General features: G+C 39.9%; 1 protein-coding gene across 1 annotated transcript in view; it reads right to left on the bottom strand.

Annotated features, from left to right (window-relative positions):
- kalrna (kalirin RhoGEF kinase a) overlaps positions 1–17,909 on the bottom strand; it is a 175,987-nt gene that overhangs the window by 147,832 nt on the left and 10,246 nt on the right. The window lies entirely within an intron of this gene.

The raw sequence follows: 17,909 nt of genomic DNA, 5'->3' as shown, positions 1-17,909 counted from the left end.
TAAGGTACTACAATGAACCTTTCAGGGGTAAACAAGGTACAAAGGTGTCCCTTTAAGGCAGAGGTCTCCAACCCTGCTCCTGGAGAGATACCTACCTTCAGACTTCAGGTTCAACCCTGCTCCAACATAATTTAGATATATCGCCACCTATACAATACTTATCCTTCTTGCACTAGTAGCTTATTGCCACTCTTCCAAGCACCAGTCATTTGAGAAGCCACTATCTTGAGCCTGTCCACTGCAGACAGCAAGCCAAATAGCTTCAATAGCCTAAAGATTATATGGGAAACAAACTTATGAACCTACAGAAGGGAAGAGTTGGACCTGATCTCAGGTCAGGAGACCGACAGCCCCTCAGCAGGAGCTCAGATCTGGATGATTAATGATCTGTGGTACTGATTCTGTCTTTGTTTTAAAAGAGAGTGAGCCTGGACCCATCATTTAATCTGAGACTAAATCCCAGTTCACATCTATCTTACGTAGTATGCAAGTACATTTATTAGAATTAGTGAGTCCCAAACCATAGTGCGCTGGAAACAGTACACTAAAGTTCTTGAATCATATACTGTTTCCAGTGGATTTTGGATGTTGGCATCCGTGCGTGATTTTTGAACTAATATTGGCCACAGCATCTTGGAAAAGTAATTTGTGATGGGAAACAACTTTTTCGGTTGTTGAAAAATGGTGAGGATGCCAAAGCTGCCACCGCAGTTTTCAAATGAATGAACCTAAGAGTTACATAATACATTTTTAGTGTAATAAATGGTAATGCTAGCTAGATGTTAAACTTTTTTACAAGCACAAGCAGTTCGTGACAAAGGTGTCTGCGGTATCAAGATGTAATTTTTAGTACTTTGTCACCACCAAAGTACACACTTTAACTCGGATTCGACCAATGTCTTATTAACATTTAAATGAGTTTAAGCAAGCTATTATATTTGTGATGTTGAGTCCGAGAGAAATCTCCCTTATTGTCATTGTTAAGCTTCAGTTTTTATTGAATGTTGAGAACATCTGAACATCTGTGTACAAGTTTATGAGATTGTATTGTATTTATTGCATATATTGAAAGCATTTAAAGATATAATTTAAAGGTCTTGTATATAATTTTTATGATGCTACAATCTTTTTTATATTAACATACAGCTTAATATATAATGATAACTATAAGTAAATGAAATACGTAAAGTTTAATTTCTTAAAGATTGCGACTCCATGGCATTTTGACTCTATGGCATGTCTGAGCATCCCAATAACAGGTCCATAGTTCCAACAAACATTTGCAAATATGTGTGGTTGTAACTACAGCTCCTGACCTGTGGTTACTCGTACAGATTCTTGTTAGTATGACATGTGAAGGTCATGCTCTTGGAAAAAAAAATGCATCACACTATGCATATAGTATTTAGCAGCAAGTTATATTGTTGTACGTGAAGTGCACCCCAGCTTGATGTAGTAACATTGGTACGATGGTGTGAGTATGAGGATGGACTATCTGTTTTGTCTGCTCAGCAACAGCCTGAGGTTTTGTTCAGGAAATCCAACTTAAAAAAAAAAAATCACCTGGTATTAAAACATCAGGACTAAACACCGATTTTATCATCACACTCGGTTGATAGCTCTCAAAGGTCTCAAAATATTTTTTTTTTTAGTTATTGCATCACAGAGGAAACTGTTCTAGTTAATGCAGACTGTTTAAATGAATTTCAGATTACTTTTGCTAATTTGATTTTAATTCTTTTACCAAACCATCTGCTCATGAAAGAGTTTATGACAGACAGAACAGGGTAGTGTTAAGAGAGAGGGCTTCAGTAATGTCACCAAGTGCTCATTCACATTAGTCTTCATTATTTTTCTCTCTGTTAGATTCATGCATTTCCAGATGTCCTGATGGCTGAAGCTGAGGTGAGTTTTCTGTAAATGAGGAAAGAGATCTAATGCAGATGTCTGCCAGGCAGGTGATGGCATTTCAGTCTCTCTGGAGCTCCAAATGTGAATTCCATCTTTTCACCAGGAGCTAATTCAGAAACACAGCTTCATTATTACTTTTACATCTCTTGTCCAGCCCCTGTCTCGCTTTCTGTCTCTCATGTTCAGTGCTTGAGAGCAGGCTATGTCTAAAACATGCCAAATAGGCTAATTTTATCATCAGAGCCACTTGAAAGGAATAAATGGCATTAGCATCACTTGGGGCCAAAGCGTAAATGAGAACTCACTGAAGCCTATCGAGAGCCCAATCATACACACACACACATACAAAACACCCAAGAATATCAGCTGCACAGGTCCACAGGGTTCATGCATAATGCAGGTAATCTGAGAGATAGACAATGCAAAATACAACCCACCCACAGTCTTTCTATAGACACATCACATCAGTTCTTTCTCTCTGAAACTCCAAGCTCTTCGCAGAATTTGGCTTTCTAAGACCCAGTCCTGAGGAAAGCCTCCAGGATTGTTTTCATGATGAAACTTTCACTTTTTCCAAACTCTAATGATGTGTCTTGCTGTCTACTTGCCTGCATAGGCAATTGCCTTCTTAACCCCAATATACATCAAGCGAAATTGAAGAAAGCACTGGTGAGACGTCACTTTGAATAAAATCTAGCCAAAATTAAGTTTTCTTCAGGAGTTTGGGTCACACTTTCATTTTGGGACCAATTATCACTAACTATTAACTATACTGAGAACTGGTCTCTAAACTGAAGTGTTATCGGAGTTTGAAACAGCTTGCCAAAGCAAACTTTCCAGAAATGTTCACTCCACCTGATAAACACCTTCAAACTGCCATTGGTTTGTAGCGATGATGTAATAAGTAGGTGTGGCTCTGAGGCTCCGCCTTCTTTGACATGGAAATCTTCTCCGCTTGGAAATCAATAAACACTGTAGCATTTCATAAAGAAATTTAAGAATTGTTGGTTTTGATTTCAAGTTGACTTACAACGTAGCTCATTACTGGAAAAGTGACTACTATAAAAACAGCTGAATTACTGTCACTTGAAAAATATAGCTAAGTAGTTAATGTAGTTAAATTGCTACCTTCAATCAATTTTGACCAAAAGAGGCAGCGTAATTATACTGCCAACTTTTTCGGAACAATCTTTGTGTTAAGAGGACTGTAATACCTCAAAATGCTCACTAGGTTTTGGAACAGAATGCAGCACCAGCAGCAGAAGGCTGTAGGTTCCTGTGGTAAGAGAGTGAGTGATTGTTTTACCTCCATGAGCTGGAGCAGGCGCTATTTTTGGTAGCGTACACCCAGGCTTCGCATAGCATACATTTTTGGATAATTGCTTTAAAGTGAGAGACCTAATCCATTGTTTCCATGGCATTAACAGAGCTCTCTTTCCTGCCATTACACTAAATGATAAACAGCTGAGGAAAATAAATCAAATAAATCACTGCAATTTCCAATGACCAACCCTCCTCCATTACCACCGGATGATGAACACACGTTTCACTCCACACTGTGCCCCGTATGTAGCTTTTTCAGCAGACACAAAGAAATGGTCTTACACAAGCACAACCGATACAAAACAAACTTTTTGTCTCTACAGTCCCAGAGGACATCTAATCTAATTGGTAAGTATGTGTCATTAGTAAAGGCAAGCCATCAATATCTAGCTCCTTTCTGTGCCGGGATATAATTCCATTATCCCGTTCCACCCCCACTCACTCAGCTTATGCTGCGGCTGAAGTGATGACCTCAGTGCATGCTGCTGATGATGTCACAGAGAGCGGCCTGAGTCAGCAGCCGTTCCCTCACCGTGGTTCTAGATTTCTAGAACACAAAGAGCCGACAGAAATGCACCCAGACCACTTAAAGCCCACTAGGCTAGAGACAATGACTAAAACAGGAAGACCTTAAACTACACTATTAATAGCATCTCAAGTGTACTGCAGGGTGCAAGAGAAAGTTTAGGACTCCATTGGTAATATAATCAGAAAGTGAAAGTGGCTCTTTAGAGAGATGGCTTTCACATAAATGAATGATGGAAAAAGCTTCTGATTGCTGCTTTTCTGCAAAAGATGACAATCAATTTATAGTTTTTTTTTCTTTTTTTTTCAGTAATACACATGCAGCATCCAGCAGAGAAAGTAATCATTCCAGAAGAGTTTTAGCACTGGAGGAAAAGCCATTAAACTCAGCTAGGTTGTAGATGTTTTACTGAGATAACAATGCATTACATTCTGTTGGAAAAAAAAAAATCTATGAGCAAAAGTCTAAAAGTACATTCTCTTGTTCCCCTGACTAAATAAATTGAATAACATTTACTGTACTGTAAATGCTCCATGTAGACTGTAGATGAGCTGTGTTATTTAGACCACCACAACAGCTAAAGTTCCATCACCAGGATCCCCTACTGTATGCAGCTATAGAAGAGTTAAGAAATGAACAAGATTTTTTCCACACATCAAACGTCCATGCCTCCTGACTGGTATTGTATCACCTAATATGAGTGTCCTGAGAAATCACAGCTGTCACTCTGTCAATAATTGTTATTGACACAGCTCAGTCGATTCTTATTGTGGCCTGTTCATGGCATCAAATCTAACCAAAACTAAATTCACACATCACTCACATTGGCAATATTGTATTAGCGTGAGGAGTTCGTCCTTTTAATCATTTATACACATTATATATATATATATATATATATGCTGTAAACCATTCCTAACAGCATCCATACAATCAATAATGGGGGTGCAGTCGAGAGGCTGAAGATCTAGGCTTGTAGCCAAAAAGTTGCAGGTTCAAAACTCTCAAGGGTTGATTCAAGAACATAGTTGTACACTTGAGCAAGAAACTTGACCTCTGGTGAGCTCAGAGTTTGCATTACATGAAAGCAACAAGCTATATGACTAATTAGCAATGCAGTATATGCAGTAACTACAACCTCTGGCTGCAAAAAAAATATTTCTCCATTGATGGACATTCAAAAGTGCCATGGTATTGTGTCCCTAGATGGATGGATTTATTCCATGGATGTGTGCCGCATGAAACCATAAAGGAACAGTAACAAAAGATAAACAAACTGTTACTAAATAAACCTCTTGCATCCACACCAACAGGTGTCAGTACAAAGTCCAAGACCTCTGAAATGAAGAAGTGCCTGCGGAACATAAAACTTACTTAGTGCACCTTTAATATCAATTAGCCAACTTCTGCTTTTTTCTGCTAATAAAATATACCAATGGTACTGTGTGCACAATCTGTTTAGTCAATTGTGGTTCAAAGGGCTTTCTCATTCCAGGCACTCAGATCCACAATAAGTATGTGGTTTGGTTGCCCTGGAGACAGCCACATATAAGAAAATGAGCTTTAATTGCTGGTGACATCTGTTTTTAAATACACTTTTAGAATCCAGACATATATTTCATGCATGCTAAAGGGCGCTGGGCCGCTTGTTAAAACAAAATGGATTTGAGAAATCCATCATTTCCCTTTAGTTAAGGAAGAGGAAAAATTAAATTGGCCAAGCGCTTGCCAACACAATGTAGGGCAACAGCAGTCAAATGCCATAGACCACCGCAATAAGACATGACTGGACTTGATTCGTTGTCAAAATGTAATTTTTTTTCTTCTTCCATGTCATCTTAATACAAGTCAGCATTTCAGGTCTTTTAGATCCAAGTTGAATACCAAATGTCCAAAATTTTTCAAACTAGGACACGCACACACACACACACACACACACACACACACACACACGCATACACGTCTGCCATCCCAACCACAGCATGAAACAACCAGCATAGCCCAGATGTCAGCATTATTTCCTTAAAGAAACAGTGTACCTTAAAATCTAAATTCTGGCATTGTTTACTCACCTTATTGTCATTCTTTCTTCTGAAGCCATAGAATAGTTTTGTGTCGAACAGTCCAAAATGTAGGATATTTATTCACAAAAAAAATATCCTTAAAATGTGGTTTTATTGATATATATTTGGAATTTTGGTGTATATAGCCACATTAATTACCTTTATGGTGTTTTTGCAATTTTTGCTGTTTGGAAGTCACAGCCACTATGAATTGCCCATGTATGGAAAAATGCTGCATAAAAAATCTCCAAAACATATTATTTTGAATTCCACAGAAAAACAGCAAATGGGTTTAGAAAGTCATTGGGATTTTTTTTTTTTTTTTTTGGTGAGCAGTTCCTTTACGATGGAACAGGAATGTCTGTGTGTGCCTTTCTGTACAATATGAAATCAGTACTGATATGTCCTGGACTGCTGCTCTATACAAAGCTCCCATTTCACTTGCCACATCTTTTAGGATGCAAATTCCAACATGTCAGATTTTGGAGATTGTTAAATGCATCACAGAAGCCAGCCTGAATGTTTGTATGTGTGCATATACATTTCTACATGTGCAGAATCACTTTACACATGTGCTTAATTGAACCTTTGTTCATGTTAATATCAGATTTCCAGGTTTTGTGAGATACAATTTATTATTTTTGTTGATTTTTATGCCTTGCAAAGGCACCGCACAAGTATCATGTTAAGAATCCCAAATTAGTCATATTAATTGTTGTCCAAGGGCAATGTGAATGCAATCAAACAGCAGTTTCCAAAGTCTGTATTTTTTGTGGTTTCTAAGAGCATCTGCTCTCTGTTCACTAGCTACTGTACCTTCATCCAATGACCCTCTCTCTCTCTCTCTCTCTCTCACACACACACACACACACACACACACACACACCAAACATGGTATCCATTGTATCCTCCAAAATACCATAGTTACTACAGTTACAGTAAAAATCGTCTCCAGGTTACACATGGTTACCATGATTCCCTGAAGGGAATGAGATGCTGCGTTGAACGCTATGGGAATGCTTCAGCATGGCAACGCTCTGAATCACATGTATTACCAGTCCAATAAATGGGCGAGACATCAAGGGCGGGTTGTCGGTGTGTTGTTGGTGCGCACCAACACATGACAATATCTTAGATCTGGGAGAAAGTTTTTCAGTGCTCGAAACACGGCAAGCATCTCCAGGCAGTTGATGTGCCAAGTGAATGGGCGACCACTCCACAGACCACAAGGTGGCCACTCCAGTGCGGGATGCATCCTTCGCTAGCGTTACATGGTGACAAGGAGCTCCCAGATCCTGGGCCCTGTGATAAGAACCAAGGTTTCTTCCACATGTCTAAGGCAAATAGGCAACTCTGCGTGACCTTGGGAGAACCCCTTGGTCTTGAGCCAATATTGTAGGGGTCTCATGTATAGCAGGCCAAAAGGTATCATGTTGGACGCAGCTTCCATCAGACCCTGCAATCTCTGAAAATGCTTGACAGTGAGTAACTGGCCTTCTCTCACTCTCTTGACTGCCAGGAGGATCGACTCGATCCGAGCAGGGGACAGACGTGCCTGCATCGTGGTCGAATCCCACACCACGCCCAGATAAGTGGTCCTCTGTGCTGGAGAAAGCACACTTTTCTTGGCGTTTAGTCTTAACCCCAATTCTTTCATGTGTGCAAGAACGACATCTTGATGTCAAACTGCCATCTGCTCCGATTGAGCTAAAATCAACCAATCGTCAATATAATTGAGTATGCGGATACCCTGGAATCGCAGGGGAGCCAGAGCTGCATCAACACATTTCATGAAAGTGTGGGGTGAGAGTGCAAGGCCAAAATAAAGATCCCGTTATTGGTAAGCTTTGCCCCCGAAAGCAAACCTCAGGAACTTCCTGTGACTGGGACGGAAGGAGACTTGGAAGTATGCGTATTTTAGATTGATCATGACAAACCAGTCCTCAGACCTGATCTGAGACATGACTTGTTTGAGTGTGAGAATCTGAACTTCAGTCGCATGACTGAGTCGTTTAACTGACACAGATCTAAGACTGGACGCAACCCCCCATCCTTCTTTGGAACTATAAAATACCGGCTGTAGAACCCAAACTCTCTTTCGTAAGGAAGGACCACCTCGATGGCCTCCTTCCTCAAAAGAGTATCTACTACTTGTTCCATTACCAGAGCCTGCTCAAAGACCCGTTGAAAGGAGGCGGAGGAGAACCAAACTGGATTCTGTAGCCGCTCTCTACAGTGTGCAGGACCCACTGAGACACATTTAGCAGTAGTTTCTACACTGCAAAATAATCTACTAATTGAATCATTCTCTCTAGACTGACCTCTGGTGTAATCAGATGGCCGAACTAGCTGCTCTAGAGACCTCCGTAGAGGTAGTGAGCCTCTTAGTATGCTACGTTTCTGGGCGGTAGCTGAGAGAAGTGCTCGCAGGAGACCACGCCCTGTAACACTGGCAGGGTTGGCAGACCGATCTCCTGAGGGCACTGAGGAGAGACGGGCACTGTGATATATGCTGGACCTCACGCTTCCCCAGTGGGTCCTGCCCTCGGAAGTCCTGAGGCACTGGCATCAGGACTTCTTCACTGAGGACTTCCCAGCCTCCAGAAAAGTTCTTAAATATGGCTTAGGCTTTGAAGCCCCCGACCCAGTCAATGCTCTGCTTTTGGGTCTACCTGTAAGAGGAGCTGGTACGCAGAGCTGGAGAGGGGTGAGGGAGGAACTGCTGAAATGCCGCCACTTGTTTACGAGCCTCCTGGTACTTGTCGACAACGTAGTTGACAGCGTCGCCGAACAGGCCAGAAGGTGCAAGCGGGCATCGAGGAGGAAGACCCTGTCCTTTTCCTTCATATCGGACAGGGTCAACCACAGATGCCTCTCTGCTGCCACCATAGCTGTCATGACCGACCAATAGCGCGGGCGGAATGACAGAAAGCTGATGCCGGTTCCACCGCACGTGCTTTTATAGCTTTCTGGTCATCATGTCCCCTGCCCGTGATGTCTCGCCCATCTATTGGACTGATTACACATGTGATTCAAAGTGTGGTCATGCTGAAGGCACTCCCATAGCATTCAACACAGCTCGAGTTCCTGAAGGGGTACTGGTAAATTGTAAACTTTTAGCTGCCATGTGTAATCAAAAAAAAAAAAAAAAAAAAAAAAGAAATAGTTAAGACTATATTTTGACATTTTCAGAAGAAAATGTAAATTATACTGGTACAAAACCTGCCACAATAAGGTGGTTGCAATTACAGGCAGTTGCTAAGGTGTTAGGGTTAGTTGCTAGGTGGTGACTTACTTCTTTGAATCAAAAGAGCCCATGCAGCCCTAAATCTGTATGATAATCTGGGGTGCGTTTCCCAAAAGCATCGTTAGCTAACTATGGTCACAAGTTCTGTCATTAACAACATCGACCTATGGTCAGAAGCATAATTTCTTGTCATTAAGATATGTGGATTTAAATACCGTAATTTCCGGACTATAAGCCGCAACTTCTTTCCCACGCTTTGAACCTCGCGGCTTAAACAACGACGCGGCTAATATATGGATTTTTCCCGCTTTCAATTTTTTTTTTTTTTTTTTTTTTTTTTTTTAAAACATTCTGTGACGTGCTCAGTTTTTTGGCGGTACGAAGCTTTCATTAGACCAATGAAATTGCTGAACGGGTTAAGGTCAAACAACTTTTTTGTTTACTATTTAGATTAAATCGAGCGAGCTCAAACTTCCCATCATTCTGATTACGGTAGTCATTTTGTCACCCTCATCATGGCAAAGACACGGAGAAATGCATATGATGCAGCTTTCAAGTTGAAGGTGATTGATCTGGCTGTTGGAAAAGGAAATAGAGCTTCTGCACGGGAGCTTGGTCTTAATGAGTCGATGATAAGACGTTGGAAACAGCAGCGTGAGGAATTGACTCAGTGCAAAAAGACAACTAAAGCTTTCAGGGGGAAGAAAAGCAGATGGCCTGAACTAGAAAATGAGCTCGAAGACTGGGTCAACACACAGAGAGCAGACAGCCGAGGTGTTTCAACTGTGCAGATCCAACTGAAAGCCAAAACAATCGCCACCGCAATGAAGTTTGAGGATTTTAGAGGTGGACCATCGTGGTGTCTCAGATTTATGAGACGTAAAGGCCTGTCCATCAGGGTACGGACGAGTCTATGTCAGCAGCTCCCTCCCGACTACGAGGAAAAGTTTCAAACTTCCGCAAATTCACTGATGCAAAGATAGCGGAGCATTCCATCGGCCCGCACGACAACATAAATATGGATGAGGTTGCTCTGACGTTTGACCTGCCTCTCACTCGGACTGTCAACAGGAAAGGCGAATCATCCGTCACGCTGAAAACAACTGGGCATGAAAAAATGCATTTCACCTGTGTTCTGAGCTGCACAGCATCGGGAGAAATGCTTCCACCGATGGTGATTTTTAAACGCACGTCGATGCCGAAAGAAAAATTCCCGAGAGGAATTGTTGTGAAAGTCAACAAGAAAGGATGGATGACGGAAAGCCTAATGCATGAATGGCATACGGAGTGTTACGGCAAGCGACAGGGAGGATTCTTTCACAGGAACAAGGCATTGCTCGTTTTGGACAGCATGAGGGCCCACATAACAGATTCAGTGAAAGAAGCCATCAATAGAACAAACTCAATTCCAGCTGTGATTCCTGGAGGCACAACTAAGTATTTGCAGCCACTCGACATCAGTGTAAATCGTGCATTTAAGGTGGCGCTCCGTGTTCAGTGGGAGGCTTGGATGACAAGTGGGGAGAAATCCTTCACTAAAACGGGCCGCATGCGAAGAGCAACTTATGGTCAAGTCTGCCAGTGGATCCTGACAGCGTGGAGCATTGTCAAAAAATCCACTATCATCAGCGGGTTTCGAAAGGCTGGACTGCTGCGTGTTGAAGAGGGCTCAGCGGGGGATTTGCCTCCGGATGAAAGTGACGAGAGCGACAATGAAAACGATCCAATATCGGATGAAGCAATTCTGAGGCTTTTCAACTCCGACACCGAAGGAGATGACTTCAGTGGTTTCAGTGCACAGGAGGAGGAAGATAGTGACCAATGACTTTCTTGGCAGGCTACTGTTTACTGCTAATTTTTTTTTTTTTTTTTTTGTGACAAGACAGTTTTGGTTAAAGCCAGTTTATTTTTGTTACAAGCCTTGTTTCGTTAAAGCCTATTTATTTTTGCTACAAGCCGTGTTTCGTTAAAGCCTGTGTAAAGTTCATTTGTTTCAATGTACCGGTAGGCACCTGCGGCTTATAGACATGTGCGGCTTATTTATGTTCAAAATAATAATTTTTTTAAAATTCAGTGGGTGCGGCTTATATTCAGGTGCGCTCAATAGTCCGGAAATTACGGTAAATTTTTACTCTTGGGCACGATAACATGCAGTGCAATCTATATATCCCATGCCATTTAAATATACCCATTTGACTTTATATATTTTAGCTTGCATTGATAAGTACCATTTTTTAAGACTGCACATGTGCATAAATGTGTAAGCGATTCCCGGAGTATGGCATAAAAGGGAACCTGTGATGAATCAAACATCAAATAAAGCAAAATGACAAACAAAAATTAGTCATCAGCTGCCATGTTCATTGCAGCAGCATCTCAGAGATCTCTAATCAATGAATTAACAAAAGTCATTACTCCACCACACGCAAATGATGTAATTAACGACAGTCCTATATTGTTGAACCACCATAGTTCCAACGATGGAGATGAGCCTATGTTCAGGAATTAGTTGTGACTAGCTATTTAGTTTCTACAATGATGCATTGTACTATGGTGGTTAAGCAGTGAGTGAATTACTTCGTTGTATGGGGAAACACACCCTTGGTCTCAAAATATGGCTTGATAATTACTTTAATATCTTTAGACAATTATGACCCAAAGCAAAAACTCTGTGGTTCTGCACAAATCACATACACTAAATTACTTATTTGGCTTCAAAACGGTGAGATTTACCAAAAGGCAGCAACTTTGGGCCAATATTAATTTTGACACATAGTATACTATACCTAAACCATACTAAACATGGTAACTATAGCAACATTGGTAAACTTTTGTAAGGGCACTGAATCAGTTCTAAGCCTACATCTAAAGCATCATTGATCAGGCTGTATGAAGTTGGCTCTGACAGCTTCTTTGTCTTTCTCTCCATTCTTAAAAGCTACAGTAAGTTCTAACTGGCACTCAGCAGTATGGTTTACTGTGCCAAAGCTCCTGGTGTGTTCATTAAGACACCAGCTGTGTTCCACTCCAGCACAATCCCAAAAATACACACACTATTCATACATCTAAGTATGAAGTAAAGGCTGTCTGGTCCATGCCAGTGACTCCAAACTCAGATCATCAGTGATTACACCAGTGACAGCCAAAGTGCTCTTAGTCGTGAGAGAGCATTTTCCACCTAGAGTGCTGGTCATTTTCTTTGCTTCTTTGAGAAAAGGTGAAGCAGGAGTGAAAAAAAACATATCACAGCAGACTTCTCCAGCAGTCCATGTTCCACAAACACACACTTGTTTTTGGTAGGAAACCAGCTGCATGTTACTTATCTTTAAGACATTTCCCCCTTAAGATTTCAACAAGAGGGTTTTTCTCTCTCGCTTAGAATGGATAGTTTTTCCAGATGTTCCCAGAAAGCAGATATACGTATATGAGGGTTTTGGCAGAGTTTGTCAATGGGGAGCCCATTTCTCTCTCTAGCCAGACATGAGGAGGGTGATATCATTACAAACCATCTCAAACACATCTCAGTGTTTTATAACAGCCTGTGAGAAAAATCTGAGATTTACAACCCTCTCTGCACATCAGTCCACCTGCTAAAAGCCTTCATGTCTCATTTAGAGATATTGGATAACAATACCTGCACAATGTGTTGGTTGACTCTTGTGTTTTGAGAAACATTTTAACTGTCAGCAGAAATCACAGCTTATTTTGACATAGGAACTGCCCACTTGCACATCTAACCAACATTAAAGAGTGAATCTCATGATCAGGAACATAATATCTATGTCAAAATATTTGCAACAAAGTGGTAGCTCACTGAAATAAATGTGTAACAGTCTCTGTGAACAGTTGTACAGACAATAATAAATACATCTGCAGAAAATGTGTAAACTTTGTAGCTGGAATTCTTAAAGTTAATGAGTGCAGATATGGTTTATTTGCTATTAATTGTCTCAAATAAATTCTGTCCACCTCTCAAAAATTTAAATCACAAACCAAGCAAACTGTTAAATCCAATGACTAGTTCATCTTCAAAATTGTTCATTATGGCAGTCTGGGAACTTGTAAATATAATTTAGTTTCCAGTAAGACCAATAAAAACTAGAAGTTGCATAAGAGCCAACCAATCAGATTAGAGCTAATTTGGAAACGCTCTTGCCTTTATGTATGCATCAAATGGTCCATGAATTAAAGATAGTTTACACCAACCCGATCTAATGGAAAACTTTACTATTTTCCAAATGATTTTTTGGAAAAAAGTAAGAATGAAGGTCCACCCATAATAATCCCACCCCTAAATATAACTGTAACTGTAAGAGGACCATACAAAAATGAATAAATGAGATTATACGAATTCATACAATTAGCCACTAATTCAACAAAATGTAAAGTCGCTACAAATTGTCAAGCAATTATGTTTTGGTTCACACCAATACATATTCAGGTTCAGACAGATTTTTGCATTAGATTTGTTGTGAAGCACTATGCAACTTTCCATGTATGATACCGGCTTGCCCTTGAGAAGGTAATCAGACAGTATTTACATTTCAAACAGCAGTTCAGATTTTTGTATTCGCTTTGGTGTTTATCATATAACACTAAATACAACAGAGCAAGTTGTAGTTTTATATAACAGTAGTAGCTCTGGTCATGTGACAAAAGTGCAAATCTTATTGGTTTGCCAACATTTTTCATGGTGTCATGAATGAGAGATTTGAAAACAACAACAACAACTATTATCTTGTAATGCAAATGTATGTGTCAGAACAGATGCATTAACAGTTATTCACTAAAATTACATTTGTCTTGCAAATGTTCAATTTATGTTCAACTTGTGATGTTCATGATATAAACCACATTGGATCTGTGGACTGGGTTTAATGCACTTCACAGGTTACATCCATGAGAATATACTGTATGACTGCAGTCATGGAAATTAAGTTTTGTAAACTACAAACACCATAATTGTCGGAAATTTGAAATACTCACTCCTGACAGCATGGTTTATCTGTTTTCTGGGGTTTTATAAACACAGGCTGTTTATAGATTCAGTGTGCTGAACAGTCCCAAGAAATAGTTGTCCACGTCCACATGCATGCTTGCACACTGCTAAGGTCATTGTTTATCGCCTTCAGCTGAGTCGTCACTCCGCTAGCCAATCACAAAGAGAGCCATGACCCTAGAAACACATATACACAAACGTGCAAACTCAAGCCATTGAAGCCACAATGCTTCACATTCAACCATGCTCACTCTGCTACAACAACAGCTAATGCTCACTTCATTTCAACCACTTCCTGCTAAAAAAAATCCACCTTGGTTAGCTGGTCTTCCAGACTGGTCTGGCACATGTCAGCTTGGCCATGCTGCGAAACCAGCTAGACCATCTTAAACTAGTGGTTCTGTGTAGTTCTATTGTCCTGCACCAGTCAGCTAACTGCATTCAATGTACATTTAAACTCTAATACATTTTCATTCAATTGCATGTGACATGCAAATAGGTGTCAGAAAACAGCACATTCAGTTTGCATAAGTATATTCTTTTAAAGTATATTATTTCTATATGAAGTACTCTTTTTAGAAGTATGCTAAAGTACTTCTTTTCACAGACAACCAGACATCCTCCATCAAGCATCACTGTTTATATCTCTCTGTCCACTCGCCTCTCTCCCAGTGAAATATAACGCTCTAAAAGCATTAGCCAAGCAGCTCTTCTTGCACAAGCAGTCTGTTCGCCTTAGCTAGCTTACCCTACACTTTCATCTGTGTGTGTGTGTGTGTGTGTGTGTGTGTGTGTGTGTGTGTGTGTGTGTGTGTGTGTGTGTGTGTGTGTGTGTGTGCTGAACACAGCAGTCTACTGTCCTGCTCAATTTCATCTCAACAACAGAGCACTCGAACATTACTGTACCTGAAAGAACACAACTAGTCAACATTATACTGCAGGATGTAGAAATCCCCATATGAAAAATAAGAGAAATTGCATTTTTACATTTTAAATGTTTCTTTAAAAATGCACAGCACTACAGAGTGGTGGGTGGTTGTCAGAGTATTGCAGTGCAGTTGTTAAGGTGGTCTGAGGGGTTTTAGAGTTGGCATGAAATTTAAATCTAGTTTCTAAAAGCATATTATTTAATTTACTGTAAATGACCGATCCAAGTAAATGTGTAATTCTTTTATTTATTTGCTGTGACCTTGTAATTTGAATCGAAATGTCATAACTCGTATGTTGGACAAGTCTTTTAGTCTGCTTAAATTCCGCCCCTTTCTTACAATCGACTATAAGCTCACATTTAGAGATGCCTCCATCCAACCAACAACCAATGAGGGGAACCAAGTCCTGCACTACACTTTTTTTTTTACTTTTGTTTTTTTGATAATCAGTTTCACTCACAATACAGTGTATGTCACAATACAGAATAAATTCTCTTTTAAGAACTGTTCATAGAAAGTCAAAATATTACTCTTGAAAATATTATTAAAAGTGTAGGGTGTTTGCTAAATCATTGCTAGGGTGCTCTGGTTTTTTATTACCTGTACATTCCAAAGTTGAATAAACAGTGAATAAATTATACAGAGAAAGCGAGCAAAGAACATTTACATTGTCAAAGAACATTATGACTGACTTCAGTCTAGCGCGAGTTTAAGCACCCTCAAAAACTCCCCTTATAATCAGTAAAGCTGTCGATACACAGTTTGATGAATAAATCTCCTAATTGCATCATACGTACATCTGCACTTTGTTATTTATGATGAGAGAATTCACTCAGTGAGCGCACACACTGAACAACAAAATGCTGGTGCTTCAGCGATGACTGATCTGAATGACCCCCTGATTGGCTGTTACGTTCATAAACTCAACAGACTTGTGCGTGATTGGTTATAATGCACAACACTGTAAAAACATGGAAAAAAAGAATAATAATGCAACATTGAGCAGATCTAAATTTAATGCTGCAGTTTAATTTTATTTGTGACAGCCATAATGGATTTAGTTTAACTGTACAGCAGCATTTGTGTCCACGTGTGCTGCCATAGTTTCTACAAGTGGAAACAGATAGTGCGGATAATACGTCTTTGATGAGCCATTATTTAAAATTGGAATTTCTCTGGATTTAAAAATCCTTGGGAACTTTTGGGATGACGTAAGTGGACAACTGCATGAACTTTATAACACTGCGCAAGAGGTTTTGGGATATTTTTTTACAAAAATCTTTCAAATTGTGCCTTTGTATTTATCATTTACAAGGTGAAATATGTATGTCTGATCACTTAGGACAGTATTAGTTCCTTAACAAGGTGCTTGATTTGAGAAATCCTTTATATATGTACAGGTCAAGTTCTAAAATGGGTCAAGTTACATGGCAAAGTTTAATTGTTTATAGTTTAAATCCAGTATTGTATATCTAAGCAAATGGCACTAATGTCCAGCTGCAAGCGACTCTTCTTGTCCTCATTGTCTCTGTCTTTGTCTCTCAAATCTTCGCTCACTCAGTTAGCAGTAAATTAAAAATGCATGAGCACTCTCTGGTTCCCTGCATGAATCCTCATGGAGCCTGTGGCCATGTGAGCGTGTACGTCCTGCCTAGGTGAGGTAAGTTCATCGTACCCCCCACACGTGGAAAACAATAAAGAAGGAATCATGTTCTTTCCACTGGAATGGTTTCAAAAGGTGCTTTCATTTCCTCTTTCTATCAAAGCTGTGCACCCTTCAGAGAAACCCGGCAGACACAGACATCCCTAAGAAAGAAACATCTCAAATGAGATCTCTTTAAAATCTCAGTTGACATAGAGATTAAACAAATGGAGTCTTTTTGTCTCAATTCTACTGTTTCTCAGTCTTTTCTCCTCAGAAACAGACACTAGTAACATCATGTGATCTCAACGGTGCCTCAAACTGAGCTCAGATCTGGACCTTATCAATTAATAGCTTGAGAATTTCTCATGAAATTCCTCCAAGATCAAGAGATCCGAATGATCAAATTAACATTAAATTTATAGCTGTATATGCTTAAAGAGTTAGTTCAGCCAAAAATGAAAATTATGTCATTAATGACTCACCCTCATGTCGTTCCAAACCCGTGAGACCTCCGTTCATCTTCAGAACACAGTTTAAGATATTTTAGATTTAGTCCGAGAGCTTTCTGTCCCTCCATTGAAAATGTATGTACGGTATACTGTCCACGTCCAGAAAGGTAATAAAAACATCTTCAAAGTGGTCCATGTGACATCAGAGGGTCCGTTAGAATTTATTGAAGCATCGAAAAAAAATTTTGGTCCAAAAATAACAAAAATTATGACTTTATTCAGGATTGTTTTCACTTCTGGGTCTGTTGTGAACGCGACTGCTGTGACTGTTGACGTACGACGCTGCTGACGTGTTTTCTGGTGTGCCCAATAACAAAGAAAACACGTCAGCAGCGTCGTACGTCAGCGGCGTCACTGCAGTGTTGTGAACGCGTTCACAACAGACCCGGAAGAGAAGAAAATGATGAATAAAGTCACAATTTTTGTTATTTTTGGAGCAAAATGTATTTTTGATGCTTCAATAAATTCTAATGGACCCTCTGATGTCACATGGACTACTTTGATGATGTTTTTATTACCTTTCTGGACGTGGACAGTATACCGTACATACATTTTCAATGGAGGGACAGAAAGCTCTCGGACTAAATCTAAAATATCTTAAACTGTGTTCCGAAGATGAACGGAGGTCTCACGGGTTTGGAACGACATGAGGGTGAGTAATTAATGACATAATTTTAATTTTTGGCTGAACTAACCCTTTAATATATTTCAGCAATTGACTCACTGATGCAAAAGCGCAACATGAGCTGTTATTTAA

The sequence above is a fragment of the Cyprinus carpio genome, chromosome A9 (genome assembly GCF_018340385.1).
Source record: "Cyprinus carpio isolate SPL01 chromosome A9, ASM1834038v1, whole genome shotgun sequence".
NCBI classification, from domain to species: Eukaryota; Metazoa; Chordata; class Actinopteri; order Cypriniformes; family Cyprinidae; genus Cyprinus; species Cyprinus carpio.
Note: the sequence above shows the minus strand (reverse complement) of the source record. Positions and strands in the feature narration are given on the sequence as shown.